Source organism: Parus major, chromosome 12 (genome assembly GCF_001522545.3).
Source record: "Parus major isolate Abel chromosome 12, Parus_major1.1, whole genome shotgun sequence".
NCBI classification, from domain to species: domain Eukaryota; kingdom Metazoa; phylum Chordata; class Aves; order Passeriformes; family Paridae; genus Parus; species Parus major.
Window position 1 is genome coordinate 19,221,737 of NC_031781.1, and position 14,826 is coordinate 19,236,562.

The following is a 14,826-nucleotide window of genomic DNA, read 5'->3' on the forward strand; positions in this document are numbered from 1 at the left end:
AAGGAAGGAAGGAAGGAAGGAAGGAAGGAAGGAAGGAAGGAAGGAAGGAAGGAAGGAAGGAAGGAAGGAAGGAAATGGAAGGAAGGAAATGGAAGGAAGGAAATGGAAGGAAGGAAGGAAATGGAAGGAAGGAAGGAAATGGATGGAAGGAAGGAAATGGATGGAAGGAAGGAAATGGATGGAAGGAAGGAAGGAAGGAAATGGATGGATGGAAGGAAGGAAGGAAGGACGGAGGGGCGACCCCCGGCACAGTGCCAGCCCGGGACAGCCCGTGCTGCCTGCCCCGCCGGGGTGTGCTGAGTTCCCGGGCTTGTTTTCATGGTCTCACCCAGCTCTGACCTGCCTCAAATGTTGACACAATGTCACGTTTCCGACTGCAGTCTTTCATGTGCAGCCGGAGGCTAAATACGGCTGCTGGTTCCTGGAAAAAGACGTGCCTGGCACCCTTTCAGCAGAAACCCGATCCCCATGCAGGCTTGGCACAACAGCTGAATAACACGGCAATAACTCTTTCAGCAGCATTTCAACCCATAAATAGGGCTTCCCGTGCGACTCCTTGAAGTCAGACAAGGAGGATACAACGATTTTAATGATTTTAGGCAAAAAAAAAAAAAAAAAAAAGTTAGTGTGTGTGAAGAGAAGGTGAGAGGGGGCAGCGGGGTCAGGCAGATCAAAGGGTGTCGTGGAGGTGCTGAGTGAGGTTAGCTGAGTGGGAGTGCAGGATTGCCTCAAAAGGAAAGAAATGCTCCTGAATTTTTTAATGTCTCGGTCCTGTTTCATACCAGCCCTGTGGAGGCATGGGGAGAGCCTTCCTGAGAGCCAGGGCCTTTCCTAACCCCGGTGAGGACACACAGACACATAATTTTAGCTTTTCACCACCTGTTTGGAAAGCTCCCGTAGCCGAGCACTGTGGGACTGGATGGTTTTTACAGGCATGTACCCCGGGAGCTGCTTATTTGCATTATGCATGGACCAGGGCCTAAAATAATCTGCAGTGACGCACATTTTTTTTGCTGTGATTTTTCCCCCCCACCCTTTTCCAGGACTCCATTTTTTTGAACGTGCCGTGACTTTTGAGGACCACGCATGGTTACCCAGCCCCAGGGCTGCTGGAGCTCTGATTCAGCTGAGCTGGGGGGAGCTGCCCCGTCCCCCGGCCGTGACACACGGAGGGAGAAGTGCCCTTGTGCTCTGCCTTGGCTTTCATCTGCAGAGCGTGTAGCTGCAAGTGCGGCGTGTTTACAAATGCAGGCATTGCAAGATCCCTTGAACTGTGTCCTAGTACAAAAGAGGCTTTGAAACGAGAAACACGTTGTCATGGCATGTTCCAGGCCAGCAGCACCAGACTGAACCAGATAATTGCTGTTTCTGCTTCAGCGTGGAAAAAGCAGCAGGTCTTGAGCAAGGCTTTTTTTCCCCTTAGACATTTCGTGTGATGCTCAGGATGGAAGGAGAGGGTTGGGAATGCCCAGGGGCAGAGGAGGGATGATCTCCACAGGGCTGCAGGCAGAATGACTCTGCTGGGCTCAGCCCGTGTAACCGTAGCCCGCGGGGCTGGTGACACTGACCCTCGCTATGTGACACGGGGTGTCCGTGTTTTGTAACCCTGGCGTGCTGCCGGAGCCAGGAGATGTGGCTCTCGCTGCTCCCTCGTGTTCCAGACCTTTCCCACTGCCCTTCTGCGGGCAGTTCACAGTACTTGAGAACTCTCCCGATGCCTCTCAGTGCCAGAGACAGCTGCTAATGCAGAGAACATTACTGGCCCTGGGCAAGGCAGCTCTGCCCTGGGAGCACTGGCCACTGCTCAGGGGTGCCTGTACCCTTGTGCCCTCACTCCTGAGGCACGTCCGTGCTGCAGTGTAAGAAATGGAGGATTATATTTTGGAATAATTCATTTCTTAGACATGTGTCTTTCTCCCAGGTGTGTTTCTGCCCCAGGCACATCACCCCATGGAGGCAGCTGTTGCCATCACACCCAGTGCCTCTGGAAATGGCCAGACAGGAAAGCTCTGCATGGGAAGGGTTTCTCACCACATGTGCCTTGTTAAAACTGCAAACGGAGCAGGCTGGGAAATACCACACAGCTGATGGAAACAGGAATGCCTGGAAATAAAAGGCAGCTCCCCCAGCTCCTCTTGTGCTTGTTGCTGCTCATGGGATAGTGGAAGCTGACTGGGGTCTATCCTGGGCTGGTTCCTCCTGCCATCCATCTCTTTGCACTACACAGAGGAGGCCTGCTAAGGCAGGTGGGTGCTTGCTGTGGGATGGAACCTTGCTCATCTCAGCCCTGCCCATGTCCATGAGTGACCGTCTGTGGGGTGACAACGCTGCTGGGAAAGGGCTGGGTTGGCATTATAGCCTTGGACTTGCCCCCGGTGCTCCATTTTTACCTCCTCTCTGACCTCTGCTCTTTATTCCAGTACCCAGGATGGGCTCCCACGTCATTTTCTGAACACCAGCTTAGCCCAAGGAGCAATGGCCACGGTCTGTGGCTGCCAGAGCTGTCTCACAAGAGGAATAATTAGTTTCTCTCTGCAACCCAGCTTTATCCTTCCTTCAGCCCGTGCTGCTGCTGGAAGTGTAGCAGCATTCCCTCCTCCACGCGGCTCTCTGGTCGCCTCCATGCCGTGGCAGCGAGAAAAGGCCGAGATCTATCCTGCTTTGAAAGGACTGATGAATATGCAAACTATTAGGGCTGAAATATTGCTTATCCGCGTCACGGGGTGTGCACGGAGCTCGTGTTTGTGCTGCTCCCCGAGGATGTGTACACCACCAGTGTGCAGCTGAGCAGCTTAGGGAAGATTTAACTCTTATTTCTATTCTTGACACTGAATCATTAATAAGGTTATGGCCATGCTGGGGGCCTTTCCCAGCACCCTCCTCCTGCTGTGGCAGGGCCTGGGGACCTGCTGGTGGGGTTTGACTGCAGCTATTGATTGGGGTAAAGCTCCATCCCAAATGGAAGCAGTTGCTGATGATTATCTCGTGGTATTAGTGCATGTATTGTGAAATTGGTGTGATTTGAGATGAAATGTGACCTATGGGCATAGGCAATGTGTTCTAATGTATTCAGAAATGCTGGGGCTGACGAGCTGTTGCTGCTGGTACCACACTGATTAAACCCCAGCTCGCTCTGCTCCCATTGAAATCAGTGGGAGGTCTGTCATTGCCTTCCGTGAGTGCTGGACTGGATCCAGACTGCACTTCATGGGATGCATTATTCCACAGGATTAGAGAGGCACAGGGAGCGGGATTCCTCTCTCTCACTGATCTCTGCTGCTTAGATGTTTGCCTTGGAGCTGGCTGGGACATGAAGCACCCAGCCTGGTTTTGGTGTCAGCCCAAGGAGGAGATGAGTGCTGTTGGCCAGGGCTGGGGTGCTGCTCTGGGGCTGCAGGGAGACAGGAGGGGCTGGGCAGCCCCCCATGATCCAGAACTCCTGGTGGTGTGGGGATGCAGGAGGCAGGGTTCCCATCAGCATTGCCTGTACCAAGTGTTTGACCCACCAGTGCTGGAGTCCTGGTTCAGGAATGAAAAGCCCAGGGAGCCCCAGAGGGGCCCTGGCACTGCACACGCTGGTCAGGACTTGGCTAGGAGGGGTTTTCTCAGGTTCTTGATTTCAGACAAACATTTGGCCTCAGAGAGGTGCCAGTTGCTCTGGAGCTGAATTCCCCTGTGGTGCGGGAAGCGCTCGGAGCACCTCTCACGGCCCATCCCAGCCCTGCCACACCGGCCCGGGCTGAGCCCTTGGGTGGAGGATGACTCAGGGCCCCGTGGAGGGAGGGGGTGGCTGTGACCCCCCCAGTGCTGCTGGGGAACTGAAGCAATCTGTTTATCATGGAAAAACTGCTCTTTGCAGCAATTCAAATGGAAACTTCCCAGAATGAGTGTTGCAGAGCTTTCCCCTTGAATCACCGGGCCTCCCAAGAGCCGCTTTCTAAGACGATGCCCTCGGAAGAGCTGTCCCCAGCCCTGCCGTGCCTGGAGCTCCCTCCCTCCTCGCTCCCATTCTCCTGGGAGCGGAGCCTTTCCCCGGGTGGAGCAGGAAGGGCACCAGCAGCACTGGGGTGTCCCGGGGCTCTGCCCAGCCGGGCCCTGGAAGGCCTTGAGGTGCTGCCACCTCCCAGCCTGGGGAGCAGCCCGGCCCGGAGGCTCCCACAGCAGTGCCCGCTGCCATCTCGCCGGGCCTTTTGCCTGTTTTCCCTTCCCTCTGGCTGCCCATCACCCTTTCCATGGCTGAAATGAGTGTCCAAAGGTCACGGGGAATTCAGCCCTGGCTGGAGCTCATGTAGCCGGGTGAATAAGGAGTGAGCGAGCGAGGCCTGAGTCGCTCCGCTCCCGAGGCTGCCTTGCCTGCTGTGCCCGGCCGTGGCAAACCCTGCCCGGTGCTGGTGGGGACACGGGGCCTGTGTGCTGCCCAGCGAGCCGTGCCCACAGCCCAGGGATGCTCTGGGCACGCTGCCTCCGCTGAGTGTGAGCCCTGAGCTGTCAGCCCGGCACACTGGGCAAAGATAGCAACGGGCTGGGTGTCACAAGGGGTGGAGGCCACCGAGCCAGGCAAGGGGCACGGAGGGACGGCAGGTTACGGTGATCCCACTGCCGCCCCCAGAGCTGCTGGGGATTTTCATACATTTATTCCTGTCAGCCCTGTGGTGCTTGTCCCCATAGTAACAGAGCAGGCTGGCACTGCAGCGCTCAGTGACATCCCTGGTCCCCAGGGACAAGCCAAGGACCTGCGTGGTCCTGATCCCCAGCAGCTCAGGAACAGCTTTCCTGCCCTTCAGGGCTTTCACTGTGTCTCCCCGGGAAAGCAAAGAATTGCTGGCCAAGAGGGCAGGTGTGTGGCTGGGCCGGGTCCTGGCAGGACCCTGCTGGGGTGAGGCTGGCTGGTGGCAGGTCCTTGTCCCCAGGACCTGTGGCTGGGAGCTGCTGTGGCAGGGCCTGGCGAGCCGCACGTGTGAGGAGCACGAGCCCCGCTGCGGTGTGCGGCTGAGGCAGGAACCACCGAGGGGTTTTTCCGGGCTCCAGAGAGCACCTGGGCACTTGAGGTCAGGAGGCATCCGCAGCACGAGCTTTTTAAACCCAGCAGCGAGGCAAAAGTGTTTTGAAGGAGGCCGGCAAGACAGAGATCTCTGTTCAGATCCTTGAGCCGCTCAGAAGATGAGTCAAAGGATTCCTGAAACAATTAGAGCTGTGAGGTGCAGCAGCAACAGCACATCCACCGTCAGCAGCTCTGCCAGGCGCCCTCGGCCAGCTGTTCGTGCTTTCCCTTTAATAAGGCATATTAGGCAATTTCCCATTTAAAAATGTTTATGGGAATATATAAATATTCGCTTATACAGAACTTGCCTGGCCCTTTGTGTGCAGAGCGGCGGTGAGAGTGACTTGAATTGTTATAAATCTATCAGGGAGGCTTGAGATGGAGCCTTCAGCATGGTGAGATGGATGTCTCGGAGCCCCCCTGGGGAATGAGTCCTCCAGGTGCCAGGATGGGACACCTCGCTCTGTGGGACACAGTGCCCCACCGAGCAGGACAGGGCCACCGCAGGGCTGTGTCACGTCCCTTGGTGCCCAGCCACCGGCAGCGTGGGCAGGGTTTTCCCTCGTGTGATTTCCCGATGGCCACAGGAAGAGCTTGCACAGACCCGATCTGGATTTAATCAAAGGAATTTTTTTTTTTCATTTGCTGTCTTATGCGCTGACCACCAAACCACATCCTTCGAGCCTGAGCCCAGCACAGTGAAACAAAAACTAGCAAAAACTAGGCCAGGGCTTTTTGCTATGTATTTTTTTTTTTCTTTCCTTTTCCTTTAGTGCATCAGTTGGGTGCAAAGCTGGCACACGCCTCTCCTCCAGTCCCTCTGCTCCCACACAGCCCCTTCCCAGGGCAGCCTGGCATTTCCACCACCCCTGAGCCAGGCACTTGCAGCTCCACGTGAAACCTGGGAACTATCCAGATTATGTGCACTCAGCACAGCGTCAGTGGGAAGCAAATATAGAGGAATAATGAGTAATGACGTGCTGGCAGACCACGTCGGGACCTAATAAGGCACAAGGTGGGGACTGTCCTTGGCTCTCACCCGATGCTTGGCTGCTGCAGCCTGACTCTGGGGTCAGAGCAAAGCAGAGGGGCCCCAGCGAGCCCCCGGTGCCGGTGGGAGCAGTGGCTGTGGTGTGACACCGTCCCTGGCAGCACCCCACAGCATCCAGGGGCGAGGTGCCTGCGTAGGGAAGTTCTCACGTTCACAGAACAGAGAGCAGCTTTATTGTTATATTTTGCAAACCAAAACCAGTCGGGAGTTTCTGAAGCGTCTGCCATCCCCGCAGAGAGCTGTTTAGTCATGCCTGGTGTGTGTGCATGTGAGACAGTGAGGGGAGGGAGGCTCGAGGACTTTGCAAAGATTAAAGATTTATGCTGACCCTTGAATCTGATCCAAGGCTACTAATCTGCCCTGATCCTATCATCTGCTCAGGGTGGATCTATTTCACTTTCCTTTATGGTACTCCTGACTCATTCCACTCCCACTCCAGGCCAGTCCAGTGGGAATGGGAAGCGCGACCACATATTTGTTTGGGTTTGCATTTAAAGCTCTGGACCTGTAGTGGGTGCAGCTCATAAAGGAAACCAGTGTGGATAAGATATGGGTGAGCTGAATGCTTGGAAACCACTCCCAAACACAAGCTGGAGTGGTTTGAAATCAAGGTGGAGTGATGTACTGAAGGCACAATACTTGGCAGCTACGCCCAGTGTGTGAGAAAGACATTTAAATCCAAGGTGGTGAGGTAGGCAGGGCATCCCTCGTTCTTCCGACAGAACAGCCCGTGCCCTGCAGGGTGTGCAGTGCCAGGGAACCGGGTACCCACCCCTCCACCTGCCCTCTCTGCTCTGTGCTCACCCCAGCGAGCCCCTCTGTGGGCCTGCGGGAAGCTGTGCCAGGGGTTCTGCTCCTGCCCTGCCCTGCTCTGCCTGGGAAAGGCCTTGTTTATGCTCCATCACCCTGTACTGAAAGGCTCCCGATGGCTGCTGGGGCTTTAGTGTAAAAAACAATGTGTGGAGGAGAATACAGACCTGATTATTTGGAGGGCAGAATAAATCTCCTCTGCCTTTGCAATAGTGTGGCAGAGAGAGAAATAGGAGCTTTCCACCTCCCCAGCTCTTCTCTGCTGCAGCCACACGTGTCTGGAGGAAGGCTGGGGATGCCACAGCAGGCTGGCCTGTGTGCCAACCGGGCAGGGTGGATAACACCCACCGGGCACGGCCGGCAGTCCCGGAGCCGCGGGCAGACAGGATCAGCCATACGGGCCTGGCCCGTGGCTGAACTGACCAGGAGATGGAGTGTGGCATATCCTATTTCAGATCCCCTGGGACATCCTGTTCTCCTGATAACTGATGATATGTAAATATAGCAAATGCAAAGCCAGGCACTTTCCTAGGGTGCCCAGCCCAGGCTGCTTATAGAACAGGGCTGAGCCCCAGCGGCGTGCTTGGAAACACCCATCTGCAACTGCGACACAGGCATCAGGCTTTATTTTTAGTTTAAAACGAAGTTCCTGTTTGTAAGGCCAGAAGGGTTACAGGAAGAAAAATTATGAAGTGGGATCATTTACTGCTATTTTCTTTTCACGTGTCCTTCCTTCCTTCCTCTCTCCTGAGAAATGGGATGTAGCACATCGCTATTCCAGGCTGCAGCGCTCGCTGGTTCCTGCTCCCTCCGAAGAGGCCCATTAAACCTTGTGTAACAAAAGGCTCCGTCCTTCCAGCCCCGCCAATTACCCCTGATTTCTGTTGCTACACGGAGGCGCTTATCTCATGGAAATGAAACGCCGGCCGGGCTGACTCGCACCTCCTGTGTCTCTCAGCAGAGTTTTGGGCCGCCCCTGGCAGGCGGGGTGACGGGCAGGGCATCGGGATCCCTCCCCAGCTCATCAATCCCTCTCCATCAATCCCCGAGCACACCCGGCAGCCATGGGATTGAAGGAAACAATGGGAAGTATTTGGTCAGGTCAGCCAAAGGAGCCTCTTTAATGAGCAAAGCCGAGCACTAATTAGTCCGGTGTGCAGCCCCTTGCCCCATCCCCACCCCTGCGGTTCTCCTTCAGGCGGGGTCACCGTGCAAGGGGAGCCGCAGGGATGAGTTTGGCAGGTGCCCACGTGTTTTTCTCCTTCCCGTGCCCTGTTAGGGAAAGGTAATCCCGAGCTGACAGGAGGGAGACGGCGAGCTGCTGACGGGAATTCCCAGCTGAGAGCTTTTGAGAGCGGTGGGAGCTTTGGAGTATGGATTAGGTTGCTTATATATACTATAGTGTGAAGGAAACGGGCGGTTTTGCTAATTCCTTTGCACTTTGGTTTAATAAAGTAGGATTTGTCTGGTGGGAAAGTGTAACAGTGGGATTTAAGCTGTGTGAGTCTCATGACTGGTGCTCGCCTGGCTGGGTGGGAAGCAGGGAAGCATCGATTGCATTCTGTCTCTCCTGTGTTTTCGTGTTTTTAAACACGATTGGAGTGCCCACAGCTTCGGGTGAGCTTTATTTGAGATTAGTTTATTTTAAAAATCCATATGCAGATACTTGCACTAAATTCTGTCTTCCAGAACTGCAGTGCCCTATGTCTTGGGAGAGCCAGGACTGCTCAGTTTGTCAGTGCCTTGTGACAAAGACTCACCTAAACTGAGAAAGGATAAAGAGGGGGTGGCCAGGACACAGGAGGAGAAGGGGCAAGTTACTATCTGGTACGGCCTCTGTAGGCAAACGAGATCCTTCTGCTTCTGGTTTTAATGAGAAAGGCCCCAATGGAAGTTTAAAATCTGGATCTGCATCAAATCCTCAAGGTTCAGGGAGTTTAGAGCGAGGAGTTCGGTCCATTCCATCACTCATCAGAGCTGTCTGCAAAATTCACGTCCCAATACTTTTTTCCAATCATAAATTCTGCCAAAGATGTGTGCTTGGATGTGAGATATTTTTACTTCTTTTTCATCCCTTTTGCTAATTTAATTCCCAGATCTAAATCAAGTTTTCCATCTCAGACTTCCAGGAGCTGGGATGCCTTGTTTGCAGCTGGGAAGCTTTGCTGTGCCCTGTGTGATGGGTGTTTGGAAAGGTTCACCTGCCTGCAGGTGACCAAGTGAAGGGGAGGCCTCGGGGTCAGGCTGCTTTATTGCCAGAGCCCAAGTTTGGGGATGTGCTAGGGAGCAAATCATTACAGTGCTCCTGCCCTTCTTTCCCTTGTTATTGAGGATAAAACCTAAGCCATTTTTGGGATATGCACAAATATTCTCCTGGTAAGGCCCCTGAGCAACCAGGCAGATTTTCTGAGCAGCCTCGAAGCAGCAAGGCACAGCAGCCACATGCTGGGCTCTCCCTTATTCTTATTCTTTTCTGTTTTCTTGGGTGTACAATAAGAGCTAATCAAAGTGATGCTCTCCAGCAGGCTTTTGTGTATAGCATTACAGCAAAATCCTAAATTCCCCTTCCTGCTCATGCATACAAAGCAGGAAGAACTAGGATGGCTGCAGACTATTTTCAGATGATTTAGCCAAGGAGAAAATAACTGGATGGCTGGAAGAAGGAGTATTTGATAGGAAATAACCTTGAAGCACAGCTCTGACATGATGGCAGGAGATGCCCAGCTCCCTGAGATGGCCCTGCCAACATGAAATGCCAACAGGAAACGTGACTTCCAGAGGAGATGACAGAGGACAATATAGACAAGTAGAGCACCCAAAATCCAGTGCAAGAGAGACTGCAGAGTGGGCTGGGTGCTCCCTTCTGCTCCTGATTTCAGCACTGACATACATGAAGTTCCCCCTGCTCATTCAGGACTCTCACCAGGTGCAGAGGTTGCTGTAAATCTGTCCAGCTCAGCTGACTGGGCTCATGGGAGCCTCTTTGTACCTGGACATGTGTTGCTCCTTCCCCCACCAAAGGCAAAGGCATCACCTGGGATTTGCCCCTCACAGCTGGAGCGAGTTGGATGCTCCTTCAGACGAGGTGAGAAAGTGGGAGCAGCAATAGCTCTGACAACACTGGCAGCAGCTCCCCAGAGATGTTCCTGCCGGGCAGGCTGGGGCTCACAGGGACTTGGCTTCGCTGTTCCCGGTGCCCATCTCTTGGGAACAGCTCACCTTGCTTTGGATTTATCCCTCCACACAGAGAGGAGGGTTTGCTGCAGCCAGTGGTGCCCGTGTGCCAGGGCAGGGCTGGGTGTGCGTGCTGGCACTGCCAGCCCGGGGAGCCCAGCCCGGGGAGCCCAGCGCAGGGCACGGGGAGGGTGAGGATGAAGGCGAGGACACAGCTGAAAGCTTTAGGGAAAGAGGACGGCTTTGGTGAGCCTGCATCTCCCTCTGCTGGAAAATCCAAGCAAAGGCAGCAGGGTCGCTGGCCAAGGAGAAAACTTGAGCGAGAAAGGGGAAATGAATGTGCAAAGGACACAAGTGAGGTCCGGGCTCCCTGGGGCCCGCTGGGGCACCGCAGCATCCCCAGATGCTGCCCAGAGTCGGGGCTCGACCGGGGCTCATCCCATGCCCGTCACAATGAGAGGGCTCTTGCTGGGGCCACCAGACCCTCTGCAGAAACTGGGACACATCCCATTTGTGGCAGGCACAGTCCCACTTCCCAGTATGGAAGCGGATAAGAGAGGCAGGGGCAGAGCCAGTGCAGCCGCTCAGGCTGGTCCTGGTGATGTGGCAGAGTCTCACAGCAGGCAGAGAATCGTGGCTGGAACTAAACAGAATTGCACAGACAGGCTCGGTGCTGTGGGGCTGGGTTCAGAGCTGCTTCACAGCCCAGGTGGTGCCCAGAGGCCATGGCTGATGGGTATGAGCTGCAGAACACTTGGTGGGACTGAAAAACACACAGCAGCCTGGACTGTGGGCACTGGGGTTTGTTGAGAAAGGGGCTGTAGCACTGTTTGGATATTGCCTGGCAGCTGGGAGCGAGCTCTACTTCAAAGCAGAGGTGGAGAAAATGCCCCCCTGGCCTGGCAGCATGTGCACAGCCCCTGTGGGGGCAGCTTATGGCTCAGTCTAAGCAAGGACCTCCAAGGAGCCCCTGCTGTGGCCTGCCCAAGGTGCTGCTCCCTGCACTGAATCTGCTCATACAGGTGTCTGTGCAGAGCTGGAGCCCAGGGCTCTGTGCCCGCCTTTCAGAGCCTCACTTGGAGGCTGTTTGTGCTTAGACTGGAAGAATGGGCTTGTTTCCTTGTAGATTTAAAATCTAAATTATATAAAGGGTGAAATGCGGTGACTGGGCTGACCGAGGCCCTGACTGTGCACTAAATCTGCAAGTGTGGGCCTGGCTTTTGTGCAGGGGGCTCTGCAAGTGCCAAGGTCACTGCTAATAAATCTGACTGGAGGACTGGAGGACCAGCAGAATTTTATTCAACTTACTGCTAACAGCAGGCTCCTTTTTAACCATCATCTTTTTTTTTTTTCCTTGCTCCCTTCTGCTGATTCATGCTCCTGCTTCTTCGGAACTGGGAGATGCCAGCATTCCTAAAGGTCATCACTTGCATGCAGCAGCTCATGCTGGGGAGTGTTTGCCAGCACCTACGAAATCGAAATGCTGAAGTGACTGCCATCATTTATATTTTCCCTGGCAGTGACAGACAGTTGCACAGCTTGCCAGCCGCCAAGCTGCCACGTTTCCAGCTTGGAGACACTACTCCAAGGTGAAGGAGGTGCATGAGAAGTGATGCCTCCCAATGAACCCGATACCAGGTCACCTTGAGATGAGGATTCTCACCTGGGCTCCCCTGCAGGCAGTCGTCTTAGAGATATGGAAACCTCAGTGTCCAAGCATGCAGCCCTCTGACTTACACCCAATCCATTCTGTCACCCTGTGATCCCGTGACTCTGGGAAATGAGATCCTGCTGCTCACATCAGGTTTCACGCAGGAGTCACGCTGCTGCCTGCCCCGGGTCCCTGGGGAAGCAGGGCTGTGCTGCCCTCACTGCCACCTCCCTCCCCTGCTCTGTCTCCCTGCTGTGGAGAAGACTTGGTGCTTTCCTGGGCTGCAGAAAGAGGCAGGATTTTATGGCATGCTGGCAGCATGCAAACATCTGAGAAAATAAGTTATGTTTTAATTTTCATGGTGTGTTTCCCTCTTCATGGCAAAGGGATACTTCTGGTTTAGCTCAAGCAGTAACAGCACAACTGACATGTTTTTTTATTCAGGAAAGAAGTGAGGAAGACAGGAATCCTTCCTTTGCCTCCCTGGGTTATTTAATAACTATTTCCACCGTGGCACTACCAAAAATGCTGTATAAAATGACAGGGAGACTGTTACAGGCTGTGGCAGGTTTAGCAGCCAGTTATTTAATGTCCATTTCTTTAGAGGTGACCACTAATCTTACCCTTTCCTTTATGAGCCTGTAACATAAGAAGACACATATCTTGTATCTGCTATCATCTGCCTCTGTTTCTTTTGATATTATTTTAAGTGAGCCTTGCAAGAGCAGCGCTGAGAAGAGACCCCAGCTGCCTGCTGGCACTGTGGAGCAAGGCTCCTGTTTGTCCTCACAGTCCTCAGATTCCCCAGATCCAAGAGCTTCTCCTTTGGCAAGGAAGGATGCTGACCTGGGAGGCACCCACAGCCTCTAAGACATTTTACCAATACCCAGCTGAATTTTTGCTAGAAAATCAGCATCCAGAAGAACTGAGGGCACTAACAGGGCATGTGTGTTTGCCTCCTTAGAGCACGGCTTGTGAGCATGCAGGAAAGCAGAATCTCAGAGCAATATTGCCACTATTTTTTGGCTGTGGCTCCTCGCTCGGCAGCAGGGGAGGTGCCACACAGCAGGCGTCTGTAACTCATCAAATCAATTAGTTCCTTTGTCTGCGGGAGGAGTTGTTAGCCAAAGACAAATTAAAGGAAGGTCCAGTAAGATATTCTATTCTGAGAGGAGCTGTCCTATTTTCTCATACTAATGACAGGCTCTGAAACCTGTGCACAACTTAGCTCGTTATTAGAACTAATTGGTGCCAGGCATTCCATCCTCTCTGATAGGGCTAACCATGGGGATGAAATTTTCTGAGTTAATGAACCAGAGAATGGATTAAGACCTTTCAAAGTGCAGTTCATATCTCAGTTTAATTGGAAGGAGTATATTAGTTGGCTTTTTTTATGGCTACAAAGGAAAGCCGTGTTTTGGGGTGGAAAAGCAATGCACAAATGCTTTCCCTGCCACTGGGGAGCTGGGAATTTCTAATTTCAGTGTGGCAGTGCCTTCCCCAGCACTGTGAGCCTGAGGAGGGATGGAAATGGGCTTTATTCTGTGCGAGCAGCACTCGCTGTTCCTCCTGCGCAAGGTCCTGTGAGCAGAGAGCAATTAGTGCTGGTCTCCCCACGCCAGGGAGCTGCTGCAGCCCAAGGGCTGGGCTGGGCATGGTGCATCCTCCTGATGGAGATCCACGTCCCCCAGACCCTCATGCCACAGAGCACACTTGGTGTTTTTATACCGATCCCATTCTAATGTTTTTTACGCTGTTCTGAAGAGTAAATTTGTGACACCCATTTTGTCTGGCTCAGTTATTTTTTTATTTTTTATTTTTCTGTGTGATTTAGAACTTTTTCTTCTGCCAGAAGTGGAAAAGCAGAATCATTTTAGGAGTTCCACACACAGCATGTAACCTGTGTTACCACATATGTAACTATATGTGGTCATATCCAGGCAGCCCAATCCATTCTTCATGCATTTTCTTAGGCCTTTAATATTTGTAAAATTGCAGCCAGGTTCAGAACATTAACTCTTTTCCAACCTATTGGCAACCAACAAATCCTGCTTAACATCCATTAATAGCCTATAATTTAAATCATGAAAGTTTTACTGCAACATCATAAGAAATCCTGAGGAAAAAGATTGTGCTTCAGGAGAACAGAATATATTCTTCAGTCATCCTGTAGGTTCCTGCTGCATTTCCATTTGCTCTTGCCTGGCCTCATGGTGCACAAGCCACTGTGTAACTCCCCAGAGAGCTGGAGCCACAAAATTTATGAATTTGGGCTTAGTTTGACTGGGAATTCAAACAACCCCCGTTACAGTGACAAGAACCCTGGTAAATCACCCAAAAATCCATGCAAAATGCATGCTACTCCTTCAACTCCACTTGCAAGTGCTTCCTGCTGGAAACTAGTGACCTCAACTAAGTTGTGATAAATGCACCTAATGGAGCAGTTTGGTCACTGTTATTTACTTATAGTTTGTTTGGCTCAAGTGGAAAGTCAGTTTATCAAAGTCCCTGCAAAAGACAGGAACTCTGGAGAAGATCTGGTTATGTGAGGGTAACTGGGAATATCGAGGTGAAGTGCTCTGTCCCTTTGGTTTTGGAAGTTCTATGAGCATGCACAAGGTTTTATATATCACTTGCTTAAAATGTACTTGGGCTAACTGGAAATATTACAGTGGGTATTTTTTAATCCTTATTCCTCTGCAAGCTGGAGTTGTATTTGTGGGTGTCCCTGAGGGGCCCTCACAGCAGCGCCATGATGGCATCTGAGGGGTGCGGGCTGGCACCCCTTCACCACCTCCCCACCACGGCAGGCAAGGATGGGAGGACACAGACTGGATCAGGGTCAGCTTTGACATCAAGAGGAATTTCTTCATGGAAAAGGTGGCCAGGCGTTGGAAGGAGCTGCCCAGGGTGGAAGTGGAGTCCCCATCCCTGGAGGTGTCCAAGGAACAACTGGACATGGTGACAAAATCTGGGTGACAAGGTGGTCTTGGGTCATAAATTGGTCCCCCAATGACCTTGGGGATCTTCCCCAACCTAATTGAGCCTGTGGTGGAGAGGGCAGGGCAGAGCCTGCTCCATGGCCGCTCAGGGGTGTCA

The 14,826-nt window shown here is 52.9% G+C and overlaps 1 long non-coding RNA gene across 1 annotated transcript; it reads left to right on the forward strand.

The window, feature by feature from the left end:
* The first annotated feature begins 2,174 nt into the window (after positions 1-2,174).
* LOC117245051 lies at positions 2,175-3,148 on the forward strand. Its single transcript, XR_004499212.1, has 2 exons — positions 2,175-2,246; positions 2,421-3,148. It is a non-coding gene; the product is annotated as an uncharacterized LOC117245051 (long non-coding RNA).
* The last annotated feature ends 11,678 nt before the right edge of the window (positions 3,149-14,826 follow it).